This window comes from Vulpes lagopus, chromosome 13 (genome assembly GCF_018345385.1).
Source record: "Vulpes lagopus strain Blue_001 chromosome 13, ASM1834538v1, whole genome shotgun sequence".
In the NCBI taxonomy this organism is placed as follows: domain Eukaryota; kingdom Metazoa; phylum Chordata; class Mammalia; order Carnivora; family Canidae; genus Vulpes; species Vulpes lagopus.
The window spans coordinates 7,995,990-8,023,374 of NC_054836.1; the positions used below are offsets into that span (position 1 = coordinate 7,995,990).

The 27,385-nt window shown below is 39.2% G+C and overlaps 1 protein-coding gene and 1 pseudogene across 2 annotated transcripts in view; one reads left to right on the top strand and one right to left on the bottom strand.

Moving 5' to 3' along the window:
- Positions 1 to 27,385, top strand: part of EXOC4 (exocyst complex component 4) — a 755,174-nt gene that overhangs the window by 400,439 nt on the left and 327,350 nt on the right. The gene's annotated exons all lie outside the window — the stretch shown is intronic.
- LOC121474541 lies at positions 1,418 to 2,043 on the bottom strand (annotated as a pseudogene).

Here is a 27,385-nt window from a genome sequence, read left to right on the forward strand (position 1 = left end):
TGCTGAGGTCATTGTGTAATTTTATAGGGATCTTCACCAAAGCCAAGAAGGTAGTAAATTTTATTAGCATGATTAACTCTGAAAGAGCTGGCCTTTTTGGGAAGCCTTTGCATAGAACTCTTTGCATAGGCACACAAATATATAAAACAGGCATTATATATGGTGTGTATATATCTACATGCATTTTTCCTTTGATCAACATAACCTTTAATTAACTAGAATGAAGTCTTCCACAAAATGAAAATAGGTCTTGAAAAAAGTGGCAGCAATAAGACAATACCTTGCAGCTTTCTACTTTGAGTCCCAGTGGATTAGTGATTTTACTTTACATTTGAAATGACAGTATAGTGATGATTATTGTTCCTTTGGGACAGATAAGAAATGGTGCCCAATTTTATTAGTCATTAGTATTCTCTGCTATAAGCAGTATGGGAAGCTCTGGAACTAGAAGAATATGGCCTAAATATATATATTTTTTAAACAAGTAAATTATCTTTCAGTATTAGTAAAAATGTCGTTTGTCTGCCTTAGAAAAATAAAACCTTCAAACGTAATTTAACTTGTCTGTCATTTTAAACATTTCAGAAGACATAGCCCCATGGTCCAGGCCCATTTTTCTTCGTCAGAAGATGGTTCATTGTTTCCCGGGTGAAAGTTTTGACATTTATATTATACTCTGAGTACTTGGAAACCGAGGAATGCCAGTTCTTCTGGAATTGAATAATGATATCTCCTCTACCAGTCGGGCATTTGCAATATTCTGTGTACAGTCTGAAATTGTGGAAAAACCCTCTTTGCTTACATATTTTTGTCATAATACTTTTTTATTACTGTTCTTGTTACATTGCTCTTTATTGCCATCCATCTTCATAGTTTCTTCCATATGCAGTCCAGTCTTTCTCATCCCCACATGTATTGCTGTAGGTCAAATGGTTAAGAAATCCAGTTTTGAAACTCCCTTTTGGTCTCTAAGTAAAACAGCCCACACCTCCAGCTATATCTTGGTAGAGAATTCTAATAGTGAGGTGAGTGTTTGTGACCATACTGAAAATCCTTCCCTGACCATGTTGAGCTCCCTTCCTGACTGTTCACCTAGCTCCGTTCCCATCTCGTGACTCTAGCACACTATGGTAAGGGAAACTGAGCAGTCCTGTGGCCCAGTCCTCACACACCAGTCCAGTCTTGAGAGCTATGAAGTAATAAAGACTTTTACTCCCAGTTTTCTTAAAGAAGAGAAAAATCACTTATTAAAATTCATTTCACAGCAAAACTTTATTTTTCTTTATTTTTTTAAAGATTTATTTATTTATTCATTCAGAGAGAGCGAGAGAGAGGCAGAGACACGGGTAAAGGAGAAGCAGGTTCCATGCAGGAATCCCAACGTGGGACTCGATCCCAGGTCCCCAGGATCACACCCTGGGCTGCAGGCAGCACTAAACCGCTGCGCCACCAGGGCTGCCCTCACAGCAAAACTTTATTAAAGATCCTCTTTTTTTGTTTTCTTACCAACATAGTATTTATTTGTCTTCCTCTGTCAAACCCTGAGCCAACCACTTTCCCCGGGCTGCCTGGGGAGATTATAGGGCAGATGAGACATGAGAGGAAGACCTATGGAAAGTGGACTGGCTCTGTCACAAGGTGAAGAGGATAAGAAAGGCCACCGTCAGACAAAAGAGGCCCTTGGCCCCCGGGCGGGCAAGGCCCAGAATGGAGTAGGAGAACAGTTGCTTCTGAGAGGCTTTGCCAGCCTAACCAATGATGAGGCTCCCAAACACAGTCCCAATTCCAGCCCCAGAGCCAGCCCCCTTTACCGTGGCAACCCCAGCCCCAGTGAACTTGGCTGCTGTGTCACTGTCCCTTGAAATGGCACTGGGACGGAAATTGTGTGTAGGAATAAGTGAGATCAAGGGCTGCCAAGATGCTGAGGCTCTGATCTGTCGTCTCCGGTGGTTTTAGCACCACTGCAGACAGTGATGGGCTCAGCAGCTGAGAGGTGCTCCTGACCAAGAAGGGGGTGGAGACTAACTTTACACAGGCCTACATGTCAGGGGACAAGGGGCCCTGGCGGGAGAGCTGCTCCCTGTTCAGAGAAGACAGAGGGGCTGGGGGGATATGCGGAAAGAGCAAAAGGAAGCTGTAAAGATCTGTTTTCTTCAAGAGTTTTCCAGCAGCAACTTATCCCTCTCTTAGAAATCAGTATTTCTTAATAACATTGCCACCGAATTAATCTCGTGTTAAGCGTTTGCCGCGTGTCGGACCCCATGCTAACCACCTTCAACGCACACGTTTTACTTTGCACAAATAACCCCATGTGATGTGCCCTGTTGATATCTTTGTTGTTTTGGAGGGGGAAATTGAGGTTCAGAGACTTTAAGTAACATGCCCCTCATTACATGGTGAGGAAGTCATTGAGTCGTGCTTCAAAGCCAGGCATCAGAGGCCAGAGCTTGCTGTCATGACAGTCAGATGCATTTAAATCAGTAAAAATGTGTGTCATGCTGTATGTGTCCACACACTGAGGATAAAAAGAGAGACAGCCATGCTCAACTCAGTGTCAGTAGCCCCTAAAAACGAAGGGTTATTAAAAGGGGGAGGTTGGGGGATCCCTGGGTGGCTCAGTGGTTTAGTGCCTGCCTTTGGCCCAGGGCGGGGTCCTGGAGTCCTGGGGTCAAGTCCCACATCGGGCTTCCCTGGGTGGAGCCTGCTTCTCCCTCTACCTGTGTCTCTGCATTTCTCTCTCTGTGTCTCTCATGAATAAATAAATGAAATCTTAAAAATAACTAACGAACTAAATAAATAAATAAAAGGGGGGGTTGTGTTAGAAGAAGGGAGAAGTAGGATAGGAAAGCACAGAGAGGGTCTCAGGGAAGGCTTTAGCGAAAAGATGATTTTTGAGGAAAGTTTCAGCGGGCGTGACCAGATTGTGTAGGGTTGTTCAAGGCAATAAAGCAAAGGTAAAGGGTTTTCACAGGGTGACCTCAGCACCACCATCATCTCATCCCCTAGGAGGTTGTTAGAAATGCAAATTCTGTCCTGCCCAGACCTATGAGATCAGAAACACTAAAGGTCAGGCCCAGCAGTTTGCATTTTTGCAGATCCTTACAGATGATCCTGATTTGCATTCTATTTTGAGAACCACCATAAATGCTTAGAAGGTGAGAAACCCATGGCTTATTTCAAGAGTTTGAATATTATTTTCACTTCTCTCTTGCAACCAGAAGGAATAGAATTGTGTCTTTTTCACACCCAACCTTGCCTCTCTCTGGCCCAATAGCATTTGGGCAACCCGGGTAGCTCAGCGGTTTAGCGCTGCCTTTGGCCCAGGATGTGATCCTGGAGACCCGGGATCCCGCGTTGGGCTTCCTGCGTGGAGCCTGCTTCTCCCTCTGCCTGTGTCTCTGTCTCTCTCTCTCTCATAAATAAATAAATAAATAAAATCTTTTAAAAAAATAATAAAGGATGCCACAAATGGCTCCGTCAGTCACACACAATGTATTCATTTAATAAAGATTTATTAAGCACCAACTTTGTGTGTTTACTGTTTGAGGAAATTTATTCTAAGCACTAGTCTGGAATTGGCTGCATCAGAATCAGAACCTAGAGAATCTTAAGAACAGACCATATTTCTGGGTCCCATCCCTGGTCATTCACATGCTATAGGTTAAAGCCTGGGACCTGGCAGGCTAGAGTTTGAAAGCCCCCAGGGCAGTTCTGATGTTCCCTTAGGGCTGAATGATAGATAAAGAGATGGTCTTTACCTAGAGTAGTTAGTCTTCTTACTTATCTTTTGTCATAGTCTTTGCTTCTGTTTTTCATTATCTTTGTTCTCTTTCAGAGAAGCAAACTGGGTGGCACAGGCAGTTAAAAGTCTTGACTCTCAGTTTCAGCTGAGGTCATGATCTCAGGATCCCAGGCCTTCTGCTCCTTCCCTGCCTCAAGCTAGAGCAAGGTGCTCTTTTGCTTGCTGTCTCAAATAAATAAATAAATGAAATCTTTTTTTTTTTTTTTTTAAGCAAACCAGAAGTAAAAAAGGGAGATGATGGCTTATTTTAATGCTCAAAGAAGAAGAAGGCACTTTAACATAGATTGTTTTATTTGACTTTTACAGTTCTGTGGAGTAAATACTATTATTCATTCTCATTTTCTTTTTCCATAAAACATTGGAGGTTATAAAATCTTACATGAGGTCACACATCTAGTTAGTGCTACAGTATGGTCGAAAACCTGCAGCTGTGTAACTCAGGAGCCCACATTTTTTCCCCCTAATTTATCCCAGTGTACTGTAGAAATAGAAATCCGTTGTTTTAAAAATGTGCTGTGCTTAATAACCACATATGTGTTCAGTTTTAAGAACAAAGAAAACTTTGATTTTATTTTTTTCCTGTACTCTGTGGATCACTGCCTTTCCATGTAAAGAAGCCTTAGGCTATTTTTTTTTTTAATTCGTTGCGTATAGTTTTAAGTAGTGATTTCATTTTTTGAGTTGAGACTGTTAATCTTAAGGAAGATGCATGAGGATATCGTACAACTGTATTTTTTAGCACTATACATTATATATCTCTTAAGCATCTGAAAATAGCTATTAACGTTTAGTAGGCATGTTACTCTGTACCAGGATCTCATGTCTGGCTTTCTTATTTCCTTCAAGTACATTGACTATTATTTTTCTCTCTTGCTGTTTTTTGAGGCCATGTATTTAGATTTCACATAGGACATTAAAGTTTGGACGCTGATGGTTAATTTATTTGTGGGTATCGTGTGTCTATAAAATGGGAAATAAAAATAGGGTCTCGATAATAAATTGGTCATTAAGAGCAGGCAAGTGCTTTACCCGTTTGATGCCATGCGTATAGAATTTCTAACCTTGCAACAAACCTTGAAGTTGCTTTTTTTTTTTTTTAAGATTTTATTTATTTACTTATGAAAGAAACAGAGAGGCAGAGACACAGGCAGAGGGAGAAGCAGACTCCCTGTGGGGAGGCCGAATGGGGACTCAGTCCCAGGATCCTGGGATCATGACCTGAGCCAAAGGCAGATGCTCAACCACTGGGCCACCCAGGCATTCCCCTTGAGCTTCCTTTTGAAAAGTACTGTTACTGCTAATTAGTATCAACATTCACCTTTTATAAATGTATGCAAGGGTGAAATTACACCACACACACCTTAAAGAGGCTATTGTGAACTATATTTACATAGGGATATATTTACACTTACTTAGCCTGTGGAAAGTTTCATACTCAAACTCTTCTGTGTCTTTGGGGCACCCTTCACCTTAGCCCCTCAAGCAAAGTGATGATCATCCCTCAGGTCTTCTCTGTAGAATTTGATTTGTCTGACCGTTTCTATGCTGAATCAATGAATAGGCTGAATTATTTCCTATAGTGATTTATCCAAGTGTGTGTCTTCTCTACTAAGGGGAGCTCCTTCATAGAAGGATGGTCTCTAGGAGCTCTGGCACAGTCTAAAATGTTGCACATCCTCTAAATGCTTGATTTTGGCTTAATAAAGAAAGTTTTTTCTTTGCCGTTGCAGTGGAAAATGTACTAGAGCAATTGATTGTGCATTACTAGCTGTGAGATACATACTATGACTCTATTTTTAGGAAAACTGAGGCCCAGTGTAGCTAAAAAGCTTGCTAACATCATATAGAAGGTTCTCTAAATTTAGTCTGACACTATGTTCATTTGTCTTTCAATCCTATATACTTTTCAGTAAACCAGCATTTGCCAAACTCTGTTGCACAAGGCACTAGGGCCCCAGGAAATGTAACTGCAGTTATGGCCAGTAAGGGAAAAAGATAGCATTTGGTGGGAGGGGGGAAATAAAACCCTTGGTTAAGTAACATTTAATAGGGTTTTTCTTTTTACTGCAGGATTTTTCTGAACTGTAATGTGCTGAAGTGCAGAGTGCCAGAAAGATTGATACAGCATGCAGTATTTTCCAAAGTTAGGTGTCCACTTTTTAAATTTACTCTTCTCTTAGGGAGACTTCTTTTTTTTTTTTTTTTTTTAAATTTTTATTTATTTATGATAGTCACACAGAGAGAGAGAGAGAGAGGCAGAGACACAGGCAGAGGGAGAAGCAGGCTCCATGCACCGGGAGCCCGACGTGGGATTCGATCCCAGGTCTCCAGGATCGCGCCCTGGGCCAAAGGCAGGCGCTAAACCGCTGCGCCACCCAGGGATCCCTCTTTTTTTTTTTTAAAGATACAATTTAGAGAAGCTGTACTAAATGAATTCTGTATGATGTTGATTCAAGTTCTTTATACCAAAGTCATCTTGACTTTGTGTGTGAACAAAATAAAGATATTGGTTGTGGACTCTTTTCCTGCATTTGTCTCTGATTCACTCTATGAGTTTTGACAGATTCCAAAAGTGCAGGAAATTGTTTCCATTTATTCATTGATAAAGAGGATATCTGGGGAGACACATGGTCAAAAATTCAACCTTGGAATTCCCGATTTTGAGCTGTAGTCCATTGTTTCACTAATTGGTCCTAGTCAAGATGTGTATGTCAGATAATGTTGTAACAAATAACAATGGACAATACAATACCCATTCACTTATATTACTCAATTTATATTTTATTGCCTGAAGTCCAGTTGGCTTGGTGATTGTTTTTTATATGGAGACTTAGTTATCCAGTGGGGTCCAAGGAACATTGCAGGGACCAGTCTTCTGTTATAATTTATTTATTTGTTAGTTAATAAAGGGAAAGAAATGGAATTCTTTTCTGCTGTTAAATACTAACATAGGATCTGTTTTCAGAGAATTTAACTTGATCAATTTCAGATCCTAGGCTTCATATGAATTAAAGTTTAATTACAAGAGGGTAGTTAGAGGAAGTTGTAATTTCAGAAGGGCACCTCTGAAAGCAAATAGAGACTGGATTTAGAGAGAGAATCCACAGTACTAGTTGTAAAGAGAAAGAACCCATTAGTGTCCAAGATAATCAGTAGAAGGGAGTATTACTGCCATCACAACGTGGAATTCGTGATGGTGGAAGGGCCAATTGAGTTTTTATAGTTTCCTCAAGAGACTAAGTAGCTTAATTTGGTTAAATGTAGTCTGGAAAAGAACATCCATACAAAATAAACACAGTGAATTTGAGAATGAGAATACCAGGCCTATTTTAATTTTAAAAGGAAGGGGAATTAGCATGGTAGGAGCCTAACACCTGATGGGAGACTCCACCATTTTCTAGCTTGATGACTTTGGATAGCTCTCTCTACATTTTCTTAAAATGAAGTTGACTATGACTATAATTCTATGATTCTAAGCTAGGAATGTAGAAGAAAGTAAAACTAAACATGTCTTTGCAACTGATTTTTTAGTTGATGTGTTAGAATTATCATAGAAGGACTAATTTTTTTTTCTTTCAGTAAATATTACAGATTTGATCATCTAGTTGAATTTATCTGTAAAAATGCTTTAAATTTTTTTGATATAAAAAATGCCACCAGTGCTCCAAATAGTCCCTCCTCCCTTTCGCCTTGAGTTTTTGGTTTTTATTTTATTTTTAATTTAAATTCAATTTAGTTAACACATAGTGTAGTATTAGTTTCAGGGGTAGAATTTTGTGATTCATTAGTTTTCTATAATACCCAGTGCTCATTCCATCAAATGCCCTCTTTAATGCCCATCACCCAGTTACCCTGTCCCCCCACCCCCTTCCCTCCAGCAGCCCTCAGTTTGCTTCCTATAGTTAAGAGTCTTATGGTTTGCTTCCCTCTGTTTTTATTTTTCCTTCTCTTACTTTATTTTTCCTTCTCTTCTGAACAGTGTTTTTTTTTTTAAAATATTCTTTGGAATTACCTTAGAGCAAATTTAGGGACCCAAAAATTAAGTATAATTGCTTTATATATTACTATATATTTATATATATACTTAAATGTATTTTATGTGTATGTATATACACACATATACTTTTGTAAAATCAAATTATTACCTAATTTGTTTTACTTCTTCATTCATTAGACTGAGGTTTAAATGATGTTAAATGGTCCAAGAAAATCTTTAATAATCAAAGATGTATCACTGTTTCGTTTTTTAAAGGCAGTTTCTGAAGTAGAATATTTTTAACAGTGGCAGCAGCTCTGAGGCACATATCTTAACATCCGTTGGCAAGTATTTTGGAAAGACTCTTATTGGGATGCTGACATTATCATCTGTTTATTAAAAAGAGCAATTATAGCATATTCTTACCTGGTTGGGGGGAAAAAAAACAGAAAGGACCAGATAAGAAGACAATTTGAGAATACAAATGTGGAGATGTATGTCAATGAAAATAAACAGCATCTAAACCTGCATGTGATATTCCACAAAAGGGTTAAAAACACCTAGAAAGTCATAATTTTCCAAATTGAATTTTTCTGAGTAATTAAAATTAAAATGTATCCCTAGACTTTAGAAGTCTTTCATTATTTGAATAGCTCTTACCCTCAAAAAGATCAGTACAGAATATAATAGGATTGCATAATTCACAGTCTGTGACAAGGATAATCTGAATTGGAGATAGGTTAAAGCATATTACCTTAAAATTTTTAATGAACTTGAACATTAACACGATTAAACAAGATCAACCAGATCAAAAGCTAACAATCAAATTTTTAGGTACCATTGAAGAACTTGTTTCCACCAGGGCTTTGCTATGCCAATTACACATGTGATTTATTTGTGTATTATATTTTCTACTAGATAGCACTTTTAGCTAGAAGCTCCGCTGCATTTATAGGACTTTAGAAATGATGAAAGCTTTTTTAAAAATAAACGTGTAGTATTCACCTGGCCTTTCTGCTAATGTGTGAATGGACTTCCCTCCCAACTAGTTTGAATTATCATTTGTATGACCACCATGTGTATGTATGCATGCAGATTTGTGTGTGTGAAAAATTATACATGTGTATACCTTTTTGTTAGTTCCATTTGCCTTAATATAATTCAATTATTATGATGAACAAATGTAGTTAAACTGTTCCCAGCATGGTACCTTCCTTCTGCTTTGTTAAGAATTTACAAATGGGGCAGCCCTGGTGGCTCAGCGGTTTAGCGCTGCCTTCAACCCAGGGCCTGATCCTGGAGACCCAGGATCGAGTCCTGCATTGGGCCCCCTGCAAGGAGCCTGCTTCTCCTTCTCCCTCTGCCTGTGTCTCTGCCTCTCTCTCTCTCTCTCTCCTAAATAAAAAAGTCTTAAAAAAAAAAAAGAATTTACAAATGTAGTTTTATCAGTTACAAATGCCTACTGCAGGGCAGCCCTGGTGCCTCAGTGGTTTAGCACCGCCTTCATTCAGCCCAGGGCATGATCCTGGAGTCCCGGGATCCAGTCCCACATGGGGCTCCCTGCGTGGAGCCTGCTTCTCCCTCTGCCTGTGTCTCTGCCTTTCTCTCTCTGTGTCTCTCATGAATAAATAAATAAAATCTTTAAAAACAGAAACAAAACAAATGCTTACTGCAGTGGTGATAGACACACACATGAGTATATTTGTATTTATATTTATACACATATACAAGGTCCTAGGTCAACATTGGACATAACATAGCTTTTTATTGACTAATGAGTGTACAGATCAACACTCCCCCAAAGACATAGGAGTCACATTAAAAAAGATTAAGTTTGAAATAAATTTAATAGTATATTTTATTTCATCCACTACATCCAAAATATCATTTTGTTCATCTTAAAAAATAAAACTGCCAGTTATTTTACCAGCAAAAAATGGATGTATTTGGGAATAGCAGAGAGTTGCAGTCAGGGACAAGCAAGCTGTAACAAACCATAGGCAGTTCTAGACAACAAAGGAGAAGTATACTCTTTTGTAGAGAAAATAGGGTAGGAGGCGGGCTTCAGTAAGGCTGTTATAAACAAAAAGCTTATTGAAGTAAACTGGGAGTTCCAAGTATAGTTGTTTTTTGTTGGCTGAGTTGTGATTGTGTCTCATTGGCTAGGCTGTTCCTAGGGAAGAGGAAAGCCTGTCTTCTTCCTGCTGAGAGTTAAGAAATTTCTTTGCCCAAGGTGCTTCTCTTCCTGTTGGGTCCATGTGTAATAAATGGTAGGGCATGAGTGCACCCCCTGCTGGCCTCCATTCTAAATGAGATTTCCTTTTATTAATTTTACACAACTCCCAACTCGTAATTAATATAAAAATTGTAAGATATTTTACATTCTGATTTTTATACTTAATACTAGAAACCCAGTGTGTATTTTATACTTAGAACACATCTCAGTTTGGCCACCTGGGAAGTTCTAACAACTGCCTGTGGCTTGTGGCTACTGTATTGGACAGCACGGGGTTGTCATCAGTGTGTACATGCAGTGTGAGCAGCAAGGAGGTTAGTGACTTCAAGAATAATGACGTTAGGATGAAATCAGATCATTCAACAGCTTCTCCAGTAGTCACTGCTACACACACACACACACACACACACACACACACACGGTAGGGAGAAAAAAAAAGCAAAGAAAAGACAGCTTTCTAAATATACGTGGACACAAAGACTGTCTGCCAAGAGAGTTGCCTGAATTATTTCTTCTTGTTTGCTGACAGAAACCACATTTTTTCAAATTCAGAATAGGATAAGGACCACAGAAATTTACAGTCCTTGCGGATTCCTTCTCTGATTGGGGAAAGAAAAGCCTGCAGGCTTCACACTTCTGGAGACCTGCAGAGATGGGAAGCCTACATTAACATTCCTATTGTGGGGGGCAGGGACCAGAGCTGCTCTGAGGGGAGGTGCCCTTACTTGAGTAGTTTGCTTCTCAGAAGAGATTGCAAATGGAAGTTTCTGCAACTACAGATGCTCAGGCCCGATTAATATGAATGTGAAGGGCGTATCCTAGTCCCTAGAACGGGCTGCATAAGCAGCAAATTTCTTTCTTTCTTTTTCTTTCTTTCTTTCTTTCTTTCTTTCTTTCTTTCTTTCTTTCTTCTTTCTTTCTTTTTTCTTTCTTTCTTTCTTTCTTTCTTTCTTTCTTTCTTTCTTTCTTTCTTTCTTTCTTCTTTCTTTCTTTTAAAATTTTTATTTATTTATTCAGGAGAGACACAGAGGGAGAGGTAGAGACACAGGCAGAGGGAGAAGCAGGCTCCCTGCAGGGAGCCCCATGTGGGACTGGATCCCGCAACTCCAGGATCACAACCTGAGTCAAAGGCAGATGCTTTAACCGCTGAGCCACCCAGGCATCCCATCAGCTAATTTATTTCTCACCTGGTGGAGACTGGCAGTCCAAGGTCACCATGGTGCCAGTCTCCTCGGGTTCTGGTGAGTTCCCTCTTCTTCACCTACGGATGGCCACCTTCTTGCCATCAAAGGGTAGAGAGAGGAAGCACTGATGTCTGTCTCTCTTCATAAAAGCCCTAAGTCCCTCAGGAGACTCCACCTCCATGACCTTATCTAAACTAATTACCACCCAAGGATCCCCACCTCCAAATACCAGTACACTGGAGTTTAGAGCTTCAACCTATGAATTATCAGGGACACAAACACCAAGTCCATCGCTGCTTTGCTAACTCAAGTGTGTTCTTACACTATTTTGTGGGTACATACTCACTCCTTCTACCTGTTTCTTTTTTAACCAACATAAAATTGAAGCCAGGAGACTCATTTAGCATATAATTAATTATCAGGTGCTTTGAAGGTTTAAGTTGAAGCTTTTACTGATCAAATGATAACTTACATCACTGATTAGTTAATAAAATGACCCCACAAAAACTCCATTGTTAAAAGGAAACAAAATAAAGTTGACCGTGAAATACCAATTAATTTAACAGCCTTCTATTTTAACATTATAGAACATTATAGAACATTATAGAAATCTGCTCATTTTTTTCCCCTCAACTCTCAAATGCTTATTCCTGAAAGCTATGTTACCATTTTTATTTCTGGCAGGTATAAGGACTTGACATTTTGAAATTCTGAAATTCTGGCTATCTTAAGGGACAGTGGACAATTACTTAGATAATGGAATAATATAAATGATACTTGAAATTTGCATGGTGCTTTATAGTTCATATTATTTATAAAGTGCCTTTTTGAAATACTCAAGATAGAACCTAATGAAAACCCTCAGACTCAGAGAAGTTTGGGGATAAGGCCACCCAGCTGTTGGCATGGTAAATCCTGCTTCTGACTTAGAGACCCCTTAGTTCTTCTATCAGAATGCAGCAGAATCTCCTGATTTATAAGAATCACATGAAAAAGAACACAAAAAAGTAGAATATATGGTCAGTACAGGAAAAGGAGTTCTTCGTAAGTGACTTGGAAACTAAGACAAATGATGATTTTGAGGTTTGTATCATCACAAGCTCTAATTGAGTTGTTGAGGGAATCCCTGGGTGGCTCAACGGTTTAGTGCCGCCTTCAGCCCAGGGCATGATCCTGGAGACACGGGATCGAGTCCCACGTCGGGCTCCCTGTGTGGAGCCTGCTTCTCCCTCTGCCTGTTTCTCTGCCTCTCCCTCTCTGTGTGTCTCTCATGAATAAATAAATAAAATCATTTAAAAAATAAATAAATAATTGAGTTGTTGATACTGAGTTTGGCAAAGAACAAATATTCTGGTTGGCTAGGTAGGGACATATTGACTGAAAGGATTAGGTAGCTTACTTGAGCCCTAATAAAAGATAACAAAAAAAGAGGACCTGACTTTAATTGACACTGTTTCATGGAAAAAGGCAACCAGTGTTTTTATTCTTTTACTGATTGAATATTTATTGAGCATTTATTAACTTCTAGAGAACAAAGACAAGAAAGAAGCTTAAATTCTGGTGGGAGAGAAGTTTCTATTTCATTGCAGGCATCATGCTGGGTTTGATACTCTTTCAAAAGTCCGACGACAGCCTCTGCCATTATCATATTTCCAATTTAAAGATGAAGAAATTGAGTCTCAGGAGGTTGCCTAATATTACACAGCCAGTAAGCACCAGGAATGGTAACTAAACCTTGTTCTGTCTGACCCGTTTACCCCATATTTCCACTACTATACCATCTCCCAGTTCACCCTTTTTATGAGCATACTTTGCCAAATGTCAGCATTAGTAATAATAGAGCCCTTAGGTTTGCTCATCACTCACTTGCTTTTTTTCCAAGCAGTCATTTTGTAGTACGGGGCTTAGCTATGTCTTCAAAGGAAATTACATGTGATATGTTTAGTCTGAATTGGTAGCACAAATGACTACTTCCCCTCAATAACAACAGGAAGACTCTTAATGGGTGCTTATCTTCAGAATGTGATTCTGATAAGCAATTGCCTCTTTAATAGTGTAGTCTGTGTAATAGCAAAGGACAACCAATTATAATCAGGCACTGTCCGCCAAGGTTGACTTTTGGCGGGGGTGCCAGAGAAACACATAGATTTTGTGAAGGGACAGAATTCGGAAGGTGACATCAAGGGAGAAAAAAATAGATAAAAGGGAGGCAAGACAATTTCCCACATCCTGATCAGCTACAGTGAAACATTTTGCAAACTGATGATCAGCAGCAGCTTGTCGCTGGGCTCTGTCCTAGCAGGTTAGAGTTGGCACCTGCCAAGTGGTATCATCCTCTTGTTTCTTATCACACTAAGGTTTTGACTTCATCCGGCCCTAGGGAAAGGGCCATAATCATGTTTAGTATGTGTTTGGCCAAATCCCAGACTAGTTGCTGGGAGATGACATTTCTTCATTGCCTAGGTGAACTTAGCATTGTTTTTAAGATTTCCTGCGGTGGAGTCATCACTACCATCATTCATTTTCTGTTCCCTTTGCAGAGAGATGTGAAATCCTAGTGTCATGGTGGAGAATCTGCGGCTCTTATAGCCTGATGGCCTTGGTGCCACTGTCTACCTAGCTGTGAAACCTTGGGCACGGGATTTATGTCTATTTTCTCATCTGTAAAATGGGGATAGCAATAGAACTCACTTGATAGAATCTGTGAGTGAAGCACTTAGGCCAGTACCTAGCCCATGGTAAATGCTACATGTATTAAGGACTGTTACTAGGATTGTTGTTTCTACTGATACAAACATCTTATCATGCTGTACTTAAATTGGTCACCATTGTTTTCTTAGCACCATATGGCAGGTGAATAGGAACATTTACTTTTAGATTCCTAGTACTTTGCCTATGAATGTTGACACATTTATATCAGCCATGGAAGACCTTGTGAATTTAATAAAACAATGCATGGAGGAGTAGTGAGGCACAGAGGATACCGTGTGTGGTATTTTAGTCAGTTGAGGATGCAGTAATGAAAATACCATAGACTAGGTAGCAGATAACAGCAATTTACTTCTCACAGTTCTGGAGACTAGAAGTCTGAGATCAAGGCACCAGCGGATCTGTGGCTGATGAGGACCTGTTTCCTGTTTGCAGGTGCCCTCTCTCTTGCTGTATCTTCACATTGCCAAAAGATATCATCTCTCTCATGACTCATGATGGCACTCATTCACTAGGGCTCTGCCATCAAGACCTAGTAACTTCCTGAGGTCCCAACCTCTAAACACCATCACATTGGGTTGTCACCATGAGTTTTAGGGGGACATAGCATTCAGTCCCTGGCGCTTGGGAAGAAGAGCAGCAGAAAACACACAGGTGGCTCATATCTCAGGTAGGTATAGACCTTGGGAATAGGCTCATCACCTCTGCATCTGATCTTGCAGGCGCCTACCTGTGTCTTTCCTCTTGTTCACAGCCTTGAGTCAGTGTAGTTGCTGTGGCTCATGTTGTATATGAGGGATTTCTCAGTGCTGAGACGAAGGGGACATGGAAACCAGTTGGGACATAAATCGGTATTTGCAGATATGAAATGCTACTCTCAGACCTGTTGTTTACCTTCAACTATTTTTACTGTGCAGACAAAGAAGGCAACTGCTATTCATTTCTTTTTTTCTTCTTCTTGGTTTTGCTTTGACGCTATTGCCAAATGCCTTTTATTTTCTTTTGTATAAGTAGTCCTAAATCAGGTAACTGTGTCATGTTAGCCTTAAAATTAAACAATGTCAGGCTTAATTTTCTCAACAACAAAAAGCAAAGAAGAAGAAGAAAGAAAAAAAGGAAAAGGCGTCACCACCAGCATATCAAACATTTTACAGAATGAACAGCAGACAGGGATAAATAAATAAGCACACTATTCGTAAAGTGGAATCCAATGGGTGCCATGCCATCCCCAGAGAACAACAGTGGTAGAAAATAAGCTGTGTCATTTTTTACTGACTTGTTCTTTTGGTGATTGAGGCATTTCATTGCACAACCAGGAAAATAATAGGTTACTTTCACAATGGGAGAAATTTAACAAATGCTCAGTCGTTCACCTACATCATCACTGTCGTTGGCAAGAGCTTTACTATATGATATTGATGCCTTGCTTCTTTCTTATTGCTGTATTCTTTTCAGATTCAATCTGTCTGCAATGGGCCACTAAACATTTCAATTTGCTACCTGTAGAGCTGGATTGCAATGTTCAGGCTGAAATGAGAGAGAAATGGATTTAGTGAAACTCAAAGTAGAGAGTTTCATGGATTTTTGAAGAAGGAGGCACAAACTGAAATCTACAGATAAGATACACGTGATCACTTTTGAGTGGCTCAAAGAAGCACATGGTATTCAGTGATTCAAGGGTGTTTATAGGGAAAATAGACTCAACTAGATATTGATAAGACCCCCTGCAATTTGAGGAACACAGACTCTGCTGGCTTGGGCTCTGCCTGCCTATAATCAGGGCCATTATACTACTAGCCCTTGAATACTTCTAATGCTGTGCTCCTTTAGGTGTTCTTAGGAAACTCAGCTAAAGAAGAAGGTGGAAGTCCAAATTATTTTCCGGCCCAATCAAACTGAAAGGATTTTTATTCCAGAATTGGAGGAAAGGTTTTCTGTGCTTGGCAGGTTTAAAGGAAGATAACCAAGCTGACTATGGAGGAGTGAAGAGCCAAGAGAATCAAAGACAACTGGAACAAGAGCCTTGATTTTACTGTGCCTGCAGCCCTCACCACCTTTGGGACTTACTGTATGAGAAAATAGACTGTCTTACTGGTGCTGCTGAAAGCATCCTGGTGGATAGATCACCTCGGATGGTGGTATTCCATAGTCTATTGTACATTCATGTATATGGTATCACTTTAGAAAACCATCCTGTAAGTTAGCAAACATCATTGCCATCTTAACAGAGTAGAAATGAAGGATCTAGTTAGTGGTGAAGTGACTTGTCTAAGGCTCAACCAGGATTAGAGTTCCTCATCTTTGGAATGCAACTCTCACTCTCTTTACCATTCATATCATATTTGCTGTCAGAATGTAAAAATACTACTGGACTACAAAGAATAGTACTGGATGTTAACTTCTACTCTGTCACTGTAGGAGTTATAGAGAAAGACATCCTGTGTCTGGGCCTCGGTTTTCTCTTCCTTGTCATGGAGTAGATTGTGTCTGTGGATCTCCAATTTTTTTGGTATAAATCTGATTGCATTAATGTGTTTTCTCCATGTTTGTGTTGTCTTCTCTCAAAATCATCATAATATTCACAAAAGAGCGACAGTTTCTTGCCAGGTTGTGTAAATAGAGGAAAGCTAGAAGGCAGAGGATAACAATTATGGATAACTTCACACTGAGCATTCTTGGCTTTGGAATGCCAAGCCAGGTATTTGGGGACTTCAGGGGTCTAAATTGTCCTCCTGTTTCTTGTTGCCACCCCTGAATGCACCCAACTGGAAATGGTCTTTCTTCACCTGAGTGTAGATTACAAAAATGGATCTGGTCTGTGACTCCTTTCCCTGCTGACCCTAAAGTAGCCATGAAAATCTTTAATGTTTTCCAGTGATTGAGGGGGAGTGGGGTAAGTGGGGTGGTAAGATTGAGATTCAACAAATGAGAGAGATCCCAGGTTAAGGATTAAAAGGAAAAGTTAGACTTAAACATAAAGGCCCCCATAGTTTAGGTGCATTTGGGGACTTAATCTTTTCTTTGACCTATTCCTGCTCTTCTATATTTTTCTTTTAATTCCTATGTTGCTTCTTAGGGACTGTCTGACCTAATTGTGATGAATTCAAAGATTCTTCTTACTTTTGCATCTTGTGTGTTGTTTTACCAGACATTGCTTGCTTGCCTGTCTTCTTTTCATTATTAGGGTCATTGGGGCAGAATGCAAAAGGGAGGGTCTTAGGGTGCCAGAGCCTTTAATTATTTTATTTGGGGCAGATTGGGTATTTGTGGTACAAACACATGAAACTATGCAGGTAACTTCTCATAGCAACTCTTAGTCTAGAAAGCATATTTCTTCATAGGACAGTTAATGTCAAATAGCCATATTATTTCTGTTGAAATTGGAAGCACCATTTCTAGGTGATGCACAGTCATTAAAGCATTTAGTTTTGCCTTGAGTTACATAGAAAGCATACCAAATCCCAATCAAGATTTTTTTTCTTAAAAACATGATAAGTTCTCAAAGACTATGTGTTAGAATACTACCTTGAGAGGTGTGTCCTAACATTGATAGTTATTAAATATCCCTTTCTACAAGCATTCCATTCATTCATTCATTCATTCATTCAGCAAATAGTTATTGAAATCTTCCTGTTGGCAGAGCACTACTAAGTGCTGGGGACAGAGCCATGAAAAACTTGGCACTGCACTCTACTCTCAATATGGCAGAAAGAAGGAATTGAACAAGTGGTTGCAAGGGCTTGTTAGAGAATTGGAACACCTGTGTATGGGAGCAGCTTTTGTGTGAACACAACCTATTTATAAATGTGGTCTTAGAGAATTTTGAGAGAAGAGAGCACATCTTTGGAAGGATCTGTGAGAGAAATCCTCCCTGATCACTGTAGAAGTATACAGTTTTGCACATCTGGCCTTGCCTGTTAGACTGGAAGACTTAAAATGATTTTTAATATAGATCTGATCTCCCACTGCAGAATATTAAAATATCCCCTGATTGAAGCTTTCTCCTAGAATATTTCTGTGTAATTAGTTTTTGAAAAAATATTAGTTCTAGAAAATGTTATTTAAAAGTAGATTTCTTCATTTGGCAATATATCACACAACCTCTGTGTTCCTTAGACTCAGATATAAATAAAGAAACAATAAATTATTTTTTAGTTCATTTTAAGTTGGGTGACTTGTTTTAGGTTTGATAGCAAATAATTCTATTTGATACTTTCCAGAGATTTAGATTTGGCTGTTAAAAAAAAGAAAGAAAGGAAGAAAGAAAAGAAAAAAAGAAAAAGGGGGGAAAAAAAAACACAAGAGAAAGAGGCTCAGATGAGATGAATTGTTAGAATTTCTGAAAGGTTCACTACTCTTTCTTACCCTTTCAGGCGGCTAATGCCAAAGAATGAAATCAGTAAAATTGCCCCTTTCTGTGTAACTCAAGGTCGATACTGGTAAAAGAACTGAAAATTAAGTGAGCTTTATAATTTTACAAGTGATAGGAATCATCTCCTTTTAAATTAGCACTATTCATTTAATAACTATAGAGTTGTTGTATTTCTCTCATTCAGTTGTAGAAGTTCTCTCCCTTTTAGTCTGGTTCATTCATCAAGGCCCAAGAAGACTGTGAGTGTTCTGTCCATGGGAACCCCCCTTTCTCCCCACACCATGGGGAAGCTCTCCATGGTCTTCTCCCCATTCCCTTCTGTAGTTCTGTATGATTTTATTATAATATACCACTTATAAATCCATCTTTTTGTTATGTTAGGAGCTCCTTGTGTCAGAACAGTGTTATTGTAAACCCAGGGCCCAACACAGGGCTTAGCATATACTAGGTGCTGATATGTATGTAATGGTGGATGAAATGTGGCCCTCTGAGGAACGAAATATGCATACATTCTTATACACATACAGCCAAAAAATATATATATATCAAATGCTGTGTGTTCAGGGTTGCCCCTCAGTCTGTTAAAGGTGCTAAATATATAGGGTTTCTCCCCCACGTTTGGGAAAATTAAAATTTCAATGGAATCTACATGCATATTGGTAGATAAGATGCCTTAACTAATGGTGATATATATCAAAGATGTGCTTTGTTCAGATGCTATGGTTTAGAGGCTCAAGGATCCCACTTCAATAAGGAGAATCAGAAACTTTTTCATAGAAAAAAATGGGATTTTTAGCTCAACCTTGAAAGAGTGGATAAGGTGTATGCCAAAAGACACCATAGATGATGGTTTTGTCCATTCGATTCCATCCAGATCTCGAAGACTGGCTTCACGACAATAAACAGATAATCCTGCTTATTGCACTAGTGTTCAAGAGTTTGGGCCCTGGAATTAGAGACCTTAATTCAAACTCTTGCTTGCCCACTTACTGGCTCTGTGACTGTAGACTTTACACCTCTCTAAGCCTCAGTATTCTGAAATGTGAAATTAGAATAATAATAACTGATTCTTCATAAGATTGTAGTGAGGATTTCATTTATTTATTTATTTATTTTTAGATTTTTAAAAATTTATTCATGAGAGACACACAGAGAGAGAGAGGCAGAGACACAGGCAGAGGGAGAAACAGGATCCATGCAGGGAGCCTGACGTGGGACTCGATTCCAGGTCTCCAGGATCATGCCCTGGGCCAAAGTCGGCGCTAAACCGCTGAGCCACCTGGGCTGCCCAGTAGTGAGGATTTAAATAAAACAGACGGCGGCACCTAGTAAATATTCAGTGAACATTAGCCATAAAGGAATGATAATGATTCTTCAGGAAAGGGAATAGTGAGAATGTTTGTGTGAGAGCAGGTGTGTTCTAGGGACAGTGAGTGGACCAGTTTGTTCAGGGTAAGGACTCATTTTGGGGAAAATAGGACTGGATTTGTGGTGGGCGCTTAATGTAAGACTAAAGAGTCATCCTTCAGTCAGTTTGGAACCATTGAAGATTTTCTTGTCAAAATATGGCAGGTAGAGGAATTTTTCTGAAAAATAATGTGGTAGTAGGCATTCCAGGTATATTAAAAGGTAAAGAAACTGAAAGCAGGAAGACCTTGTAGGCTAAAAATAATTTATTTTCCAGGAAGCTGTGGATTTGAGTTGCTTGAACTTTGACTTCCATTCAGTTTACCATTAACCCTCATCTAGTTAGTTATAATCTTAGCTGCAGTATGCTTTCAGACCTTTGTCCATCTGCTGTTACTCTTCGTTGTATGCACAGCTTGAGGCTGCATTGTAAAAACAGTTAAAAATTATTTTTAATAAGGTAGGCTAACAAAAATACTGTAAAACTATATATATATAATATATGTATTATATATATTATATGTATATTACATATATGTATGTATATGGCATTTCTCTAAAGTGGATTTTGGTGATTTCTCATTAAATTGAATTGACAGAAACTTAGAAATAGTGCTATCCCTTTTCAAGAAATAAACATTTTTATATTTAATAAAATATGAGCCTGAGTGGCTCCATTGGCTAAGCATTCATCTGACTCTTGATTTCGGCTCAGTTCATGATCTCAGGGTCATGAGATGGAGCCTACTTCAGGGAGCTCCTCCCTTTCTCTCTCTCCCTCTCCGTCTGTCCCTCTACCCCCTGCTTGTGCATGTACTATCTCGAATGAATGAATGAATGAATGAATGAATGAATGAAGTCAGAGTTTTTAAAAAGTTTAAAATATCTTGTTTAGCATTTTGTTTTTCAACCCTGCCTAGCATGATAGAGACTAATCAAGAAATGATAGATGGATGAATGAGTTGATGGGTTCCGAAGCAATCCAAAATGAATGGCCTTTCCCCCACTGGATTATACTTGATTATGTGTGGTTGTCTGATGTATCTCCCACCATTACCCCCACTGGACTGTGGCCTCTCAGGGCAAAGATTGTGCCTCTTTACGCAGTGTATCCTTAGTTCCTTGCTTAATGCCTAGAGTAGTCTTTCAGTATTTCTTGACTAAGTGAATCTGTCCCTGAAATAAGGTTAAACAAGGGATTTTAAGAGAGTACATTACTGGTAAAGGACTGTGTTCTCAGCCTTGGGAGAGGCTAGGATCTCTTAGCTTTAGTTTCCTTATCTGTAAAAATGTGTATAGCACTATTTTCTACTAAATAATAGTTAAAACATAATTAAAAATATTTCTGAGTTATAATTAAATCTGAGGGTTTTTATTTCATGAGTGTTGCCTGTGAAAATTCAAGGCACAACCACCAATAAGGAAACACCATTTTTGGGAACCTTGAAAATTAAAGTCAGTTAATTTACCAGCAAACTTGTTTTATTCAGGAATAGGAGAGGAATTACAATTAGAGATAAGCAAACTGTGACAGCCATAGACAAGTCTGGAGAACAAAGGAGAGGAGCTTACATAAAGGAAAGGGGACAGTTGGGAACGGGTTGCCCTGACAAAGAGTCCACTGGAGGAGGCCAGGAATGGATGGCTTCTCATTGGCTGGATTGGAGGAAATCTTTCTTTCTTTTGCTGGGGTAGTAATGTAAGGTTTCTCTCATTGGAGAATGTAAGGGAAGTGTATGCCTATTGAGGCCTACAGTGAAATCAAGTGGTAGCGTGTGAGAGTGCCCCTCAAAGCTTCATTTCAAGTGAGGTTTCATTTTCACAACTTTCACAAGCAAACCAGTCAACCTTAGAATCTGATTTTGAAGGTATTTTCTTATTCATGTAAAACAAAAAGAAATAGTTACTTGGATACCTCAGGCTGTACAATTTCTAGAAATTTCTGACAATTTGTCCTTCCTCAGTTCCTCAGTTAAAGTAGAGAAGAAAAGACCCATAACTTTTAAGAGGGACAGCACAATATTTTGTTTTAACTTGCTGATACTTATGGCAGCCCAGCTGTGGTGTTTAGCAAACAGTAATGTTTCCATGGTAGATAAGCAGAACATAGACCACTTGGAGATGTGGAAAAGTTAACATTCCAGCAAGGTGATAGATAACTTGAGATTGAAACTTGACTGCCATTTGAAATGAGCCACCTCCAAAATAGAGGAGTGTTACTCAGGGTTTAAATTTATCTGATAATTTCAGGGAGAAATAACTTGGAGCTAAAATAGAACTTCTTAGTATTAAATAGGACCCTTCAGTTTTTCTATAGTAAATATGGAACCAAGTTTCATTTTACAATGTCATTTTGCTCTATTCCTTTTGCCTCTGGTAGACTTGTCATTACATTTATTATCTACATCCAATTAAGGGAGAAATGGAGAACTTGAAATTCAAAGACCTCCTTCTTATTGTTACTAAATTAATGGACTGTCCTTGGTTTTGGGTGAAGATGAGAAAATGTGGCTTTTCATTTCCTTTTTTTTTTCATTAAGATTAAGGAAAACACATTTTGTCCATTTATCAGTGTGCCATCACCTTGCAGTTTAGTATCTTCCATACTCTTAGGAGCTTATTATAAAGAAAATTACTTTGAAACATCATCAAGCATACATTCTGAGTGTTACCTATTTGGGGTTCATAGAGTACCCTTAGGGAAAGAACCAGGAGTCAAAACTGATAATTGGAACCATTAATAATATAGAGAATCTCATTTCATATGGAGGCAGTGTGATGTGGCAAAAAAAAAAAAAAAATATATATATATATATATATATATATATATATATATATACACACACACACACATATATATATATGTTTGTCAGTCAAGAGGTATCGTTCCTATTCCTAATATTGTTACCATGTCACAGACTGGATTTTATCACAGTAGACATAGGTCACTATAAGATTCAGGGAAATAAAAATGCAGATGTAACACAATGCTGAGTATAAGATACAGTTTTAGACTTTGCAGTCAACCAGAAACACCAGGTCTTTTCGTGACCTACTAGTGAGTCAAGTATCTGTTTCACATGTAACCCCTGGGCAGTTACATACATGGTCAGAAGATGTTTGTTGGGAGACAATTTTCCATGGCTTTCTTGGGGTTCTCTGTGTCTTGTGAACAGAAAAGCAGGACACGGTGGATTTTTGTTGTGGATAGTCCTCTCAATGGTGGTTGTTCAGCGAACAGCTGAACCAAGAAAAAGTCTCTCTAGAACCAAGGACAAGTTTGTTTGCCATTCAGTATCATAAAAATGATGTCTTGTGATAGAGAGCAAAGACTGGGCAGGTTTGCTTACCGCTCATAATAAAGGATTAGGTTTCCTGACCCCAGGAGTCCCCTCTTGTCCTGGACCCACTCTGTCATTCATTACCTGACCCTCATCATGGGGCTCTGTGGGAAATAGGCACAAGGAACCAGAGCAAGGAAATGATGGTGCTCTGGCTGCTGCTGTTGCTGCACGTGGTAAAATGTCGTTTGTCTCTGATCCAGAGGGCTGGTTGTTTTTTGGTTTGGGTTTTTTGTTTTGTTTTTTTTGTTTTCCCTGCCAGCATTCTTAAAACTGTGGCAGACTAACTTGTTAGCTTACAAGTAGGGCAAAACTCATCACAACTCTTGACAGAGTTGACTTTGAACTTCCTGATTTTGAAGGAGGGTACAAAGATAAAGTTAGACATCTGAGGCTCTTGGCAACGGCATGTAAGGACTGGCATGCCTGCCTTCTGATAGCAAGAAGGGGTCAGACCTCAAGATAGAAAATGTAACTTTAAAATTTCTTGCTAAACAAGGCTGCCTAGGTGTTGCATCAGTTAAGCATCCAACTCGTGATCTCGGCTCATGCCGTGATCTCAGGGTTGTGAGTTGAGGCCTTGCTTGAGAATCTCTCTCTCCCTCTCCCTCTACCGTGACCCCTGACTCATGCTAGCCCACAGTCTCTCTCTCTCTCTCTCCCTCTCTCTCTCTCTCTCAGGAAAAAAAAAATTCTTGCTAAACAGACCTTACCTATACCACACATTTGGGATGTGTCTTAAAACTATTGTTTCATTGCAGTGAAACATTGGAAATCTATTGATAAGGCACTTTGATTTTGAAAGTTAAAGATTTCTTTAAAGATTTTTTTCTTCTGTAGAAAAAAAAATCTGATTTTTGAGAACATTTTGAGAAATGTTAAAGAAGAAATGTATCCTTTTCACAAGGAAAGGCAAACTGGCTATTGTTAAACTCTGCTTTGGGCAATTACGTGGCTCTATCAGTAGCCAATTTGGAAAGATTATAGAAACTTTAGGCCTTTGGTATAATGTAAGTGGTGCAGTAAAGCAGGAGTGATAACTGTTAGGTACTTCAGCTTGAATTCTGGGCATTTTAAAGGTCATCGGGAAAGAGAGAATAATCCATTAATTTTTACTAGTGTTCATTTAAGCATCCTCCATGAAAATCAATGTAAAATTTCCCTGCCATTCAAAATGCAAAGTGGTGTATAATATCACTACTCCAAACTGCCCTAAATTGTTGAATTTTTAAACAAGCCGGCTTTGAGTTATGTCCTTACCACATAAATTTAGCTTCTCAGATTGGATTATTGCCATATGGTTGCAATAGCAAGAAAAATAAATTTATGTCAGTCTGAATTCTACTTCTGCATTTATTATTTAAGCTGCTCTTAACCTTTTCCTAGGTCAGTGATCATCTCATGGATTTGCTCTTATTTGTATACCTCAGAGGACAAAAATTCCTTTCTTTATGGGTATTGTTTATAAGTTAAATGTTACTTTTCCACTTACATTAGTAATTATTTACCTGCTTTGGAATTCATACATTACAAATTTGCCAAATGAAAGTTGTCAGATGGGTGCATATATTTGTGCTATTCCTCTGTTGCCCATTAGGAGCTGGTTTGGAAAAATAAAAAGTGTTTAGAAGGGCAGAGGAGAGGTCAGGTGATCTGTATGAAAGTCTGTCTGGCTGCAGCTGGCACCAGCTGACCTCCTGGAGCCTCCTCCAACCTTGAGCTGTTGTGTTAACCCTTCTACCTCCATTGTTTTTCCTTCATTAAATCCTCAGTGGAGTCTTTGGTGTGGAGAAACCGAGCACTGTTTAAGAGATAAATATTGTCTCTCTTGGGGCAGCAGTATGACAATACCTCTTGACCTGATCATGAGTAATATCCTGAGTTACTAAGGAAGTTTAACTTTTTTCCATAATGACTTCTCAAAATTTAAAGTGAAGCCCTGAGTTATATAAAACAAAAAATCTTTTAAAAATATATGTTTTATTTATTTTTTTAGAGAGAGCAAAAGAGAGAGAGAGAGCACAAGCATCAGGGAGGGGCAGAGGGAAAAGCGGACTCCCTGCTGACCAGGAAGCCCGACCTGGGACTCGATCCAGGACCCTGGGATCATGACCTGAGTGGAAGGCAGAGCCAACTGAGCCATCTAGGTGCCTCAAACAAAAAATCTTACATGTGATTGCTAGTCATGTCACTCTAAATTATGTGACTCCAGAATCCCATTATCAAGATTAATGAATAACCCCAGGCCTGCAGATCTGGCAATGGCAAGTTTGCCCTTGGGCTGGTAAATATAGTTTTGGGCTGGATTCTCCAAGCTGAGATTTCCAGTCTTATACCCTATCTTGTTGAATAAGGTGAGACACAAAAGGACTCAACTGGATCTGTTGAGAAACTTTTACTGTATCAGTTACTCCAAAGTCAACTGGAAGATCTCAGTCAGACTGGGCTTTGGTGGGAGTAAAAGACAAAATTTTAAACCCACATCTGGAAGATAGGTTAGCAAGGCAGACTTTAAAACAGAACCTCCTCCATCTTAATCCTTCTGGAGCCTCTTCTGCAAGGTATTCTTATTCATTCATTCAGCAAATATTTATTGAGGTCCTACTGTGTACCTGATGTAAAGTTCTGGAGGTATGTCAGAGAACAAAGCCGACAAAATTCCTGCTTCTTGGAGCTTATACTCTGGTGGGAAAACACAAATATTAAGAATGTCATATCTATTTTATTAGTGAATAATAAAATATAGATGCAATTATAGTTCAGTTGGTGACAAGTACCAAGAAGACAGGTAAAGTGAATGATGAGCCAGGGAGGAAAGTGTTCTCTATGAAGTTGTTATCTGAGCAGAGACCAAAGGAAGTAAGGAAATGATTCATACAGATATCTAGAGACAGATGTTTAGGTAGAAGGAATAGCAAATGCAGTGCCTGAAACCCTTAGTATTTGGAGTGTTCGCTTACTGTTCTGAGAGCTCTGTGGGAGGACCCATAAGATTAGAACACAACAAATAATGAGAGGTGAAAGAAAATGAGGCCAGAGAAGTTTATGGGGGACTGGGGATAAGAAATAGTCATATAATAGGCCTTAGCAAAGACATTTATGTTGAATAAAAAAGAAAGTTAATGGAAGTTTTCAAGAAGTGGAGGGAGATGATCGTAGATTTTAAAGCAGTGCTGAGCAACTGAACTTTATGTGATGATGGAAATGTTCTAAAACCTGCAGCGTCCAGTAAGGTAGCCACTGACCACTTGTGGCTGCTGCACACTTGAACTGGGGCTAATGCACCTAAGGAACTGATTTTTTTTTAATTTAATAGGATTATAATTTGAATAGCAGCATGTGCCCAGTGACTAGCATATTGGACAGAATAGTAGGGAATGTTACGTTCTGTGGGGAATGTTATGTAGGGAGGTAGAGTGATAGAAGCAAGGAGAAGACTTTGAAATTGAGTGTAATAATCCAAACCGAGAGTTAGCATTTTTTTTTTTTTTTTGTAACGTGCCAGATAGTAAAAGTTTAGGCTTTGCAGGTCACATGGTGTTCCTTACCACTACTCAAGAGTGCCATTGTAGCATGAAAGCAGGACAGACAATATGTAGATGAACTAAAATAGTCATGTTGGGGATCCCTGGGTGGCTCAGCGGTTTGGTGCTTGCCTTCAGCCCAGGGCGTGATCCTGGGGTCCCGGGATCGAGTCCCACATCGGGCTTCCTGCATGGAGCCTGCTTCTCCTCTGTCTGTGTCTCTCTGCCTCTCTCTCTCTCTCTCTCTCTCTGTCTGTCTCTCTCATGAATAAATAAATAAAATCTTAAAAAAAATAAAATAAAATGGTTGTGTTTCAGAAATTCTTTATTGGTTGGTCAGATTTGACCTCTGATGTGGATGACGTGGGTCTGTGACTTGGACCAGGAGGTGCTTTAAAGGTCACGTTGACAGGAGCTTGCATATGGAATATGAAAGAGAAGACTAAAGCAGTGCCTTGAAGGGGCTTGTCCTCTCTATTTGTAAAATAGAGTTACCAGCTACTAAGATGGAGAAGACCTGATAAGAGCCTGGAAGGAGAGACCCAGTTTGATTTTGGCCTTGTTAAGTTTCATCTGTCCAGTTGGCATCCAGGGGGAGCTTAGAGTTGAGAGAAGTCTAGACTGTTACAGAGATGCAGTTGATAGTCATTGAAATGTATGGCATTAAACCCACAGGATGAGTAAGATCTCCTAGAGTGAGAGTCTGCTGGGGAAGAGGAAAGGTCTGAGTGCTAACCCCTGGCATCCTCTAGTGTGTAGAGGTAAAATAGGTAAGGAAACCACACAGCCAAGGAGAATGTAAGGAAAGATCCAGAGCCACCCGGAAAGTGATGT